The 1,782-nt window shown below is 44.7% G+C and overlaps 1 protein-coding gene across 1 annotated transcript in view; it reads left to right on the plus strand.

Moving 5' to 3' along the window:
• PARK2 (parkin RBR E3 ubiquitin protein ligase) overlaps window positions 1-1,782 on the plus strand; it is a 1,789,008-nt gene that overhangs the window by 1,643,977 nt on the left and 143,249 nt on the right. The window lies entirely within an intron of this gene.

A 1,782-nucleotide genomic window follows, 5' to 3' on the forward strand; every position in this document is an offset into this window, starting at 1 on the left:
TATCAGATCCAATAACGCTCGGGGACTATGATCATAAATTAGCTCGAATGGGGCATATCCTGTAAAAGCCTGGGGAGCCTCTCTTATGAAGAAGAGTAGTGGAGGTATCATAGCATCCCATCCCCGAGGGTCTCCCGAATCATTCCCTTCAAGGTGCGCTTACAGCATTGCACTAAAACATCAGTCTGCAGGTGGTAAACAGAAGCACGCAGTTGTTTGATCCTCAGGATTTGACAAACCCCTTTTAGGATTTTGGACACCAGATTCTTTCCTTGATCCGTCAGAATTTCATGGGGAATGCCCACCCATGCAATCCATTTTAGCAGAGCCCCAGTTATTGCCATAGCCATTACTGATCTTAAGGGAACTGCTTCAGGGAAGTGAGTTGCGTAGTCGATAATTACCAAAATAAATTGATACCCTGACCTACTTCGGGGAAATGGCCCTGCCACATCCAGGGCAATGCGATCGAATGGGCATTGTGCCAGAGGTATCTATATCAGGGGTACCCTCCCAGGCCTTACTCCTGTGTTCTTTTGACACTCAGGACATTCTGCCCAAAACCTCTCTACCATTCTGTAGAGGCCAGGCCAGAAAATAATCCGTTTCAGGCATTCTTCAGTCTTGTCCCGACCTAGGTGCCCTCCCATAGGTAGCATGTGGGCCACCCATAGCATGGCCTCCCAATACTTGCAGGGAATAAGGATCTGGCACCTCTCCTCCCCATCTTCTTGGTCCTCCACCCAACAGAGAATGCCCCTTCTTACCTCGTATTGCGGGTTCTGTTCAGCCCTCTGGTGATCCACTATCGCTTCTTCTTCTTTGGCTAGTTGAGATTGCCAAATATTCTGGAATAGGGGTTCTTGCCTTTGTTCATCCCTGTTGCCTGCCAGCTCTGTCTTCCTGAGGGAGGCCTGGCACCCAGCTTGCTGGACTTACAGAGGACTTTTTCTATTTCCAACCCCCCCCACACACACACGCACACATACCTCATCTAACCAGAACTAAGCAGAAGAAAAGTTTATTAGGCATCTCGGGCCGTACATGCCCCAGTCCCACTATGGGAGACCTATTTAAACTTGATTGACTAAAACTCAGTTGCCAAGTTACGGGATGCTGAGCAAGAAACTGAGTCAAAGAGGGTTTGGGCAACATTTGAACAATGGTTAAGGGTTCATTACAGCGTCCAGCCCATTGGAGCCCTGACCACAAATGCTGTCATGCTTTTCCCAGGACGACTGGTGGAAGTCCTCTCCACAAAGTTTATGAACACTCCAATAATCCCCTTAAGTCTTTTAAAAGACTACAGTAAAATCTGAGAGTCATGCTAAACTGAGGCTTATTCACAACAGGTAAAATACAAAACCCTGATGCTGCAAGCATAATTAAAGCATCTGAAAAGAAACAATGTAGTATTCCATCCAGTATTATCTTCTATTCATAATAATTTCAAGCTAGCTTCTAGGTGTCTGGTTACTCCTTAAAACTTAATATTTTTTGTAGTTGTTAATCAGTTTCTTGAGATTTTCCAAACCAGATAACCCCTTGTCACTGAAAAAGGTAATTCATTTAAATTTAAACTGTTTATATAACAGAATTTTCCGGGTCAATTATGGCTTGGGACCCTCTTGATTTACACAATTAAAAGAATGCTTTGAAGAAGCTAAACTAAGGGTATAAAAAAGCTGTAAAAGCAGCAAACAGTGTGCTTCAAGACAGTGAAATCTCTCTGACACCATCCGCTGTTGATCTCGAGAAGCTGGGAGAAACAGATCGTCTCCC

The sequence above is a fragment of the Gavialis gangeticus genome, unplaced genomic scaffold (assembly GCF_001723915.1).
Source record: "Gavialis gangeticus isolate Ggan-Ray unplaced genomic scaffold, GavGan_comp1, whole genome shotgun sequence".
Lineage (NCBI taxonomy): Eukaryota > Metazoa > Chordata > Crocodylia > Gavialidae > Gavialis > Gavialis gangeticus.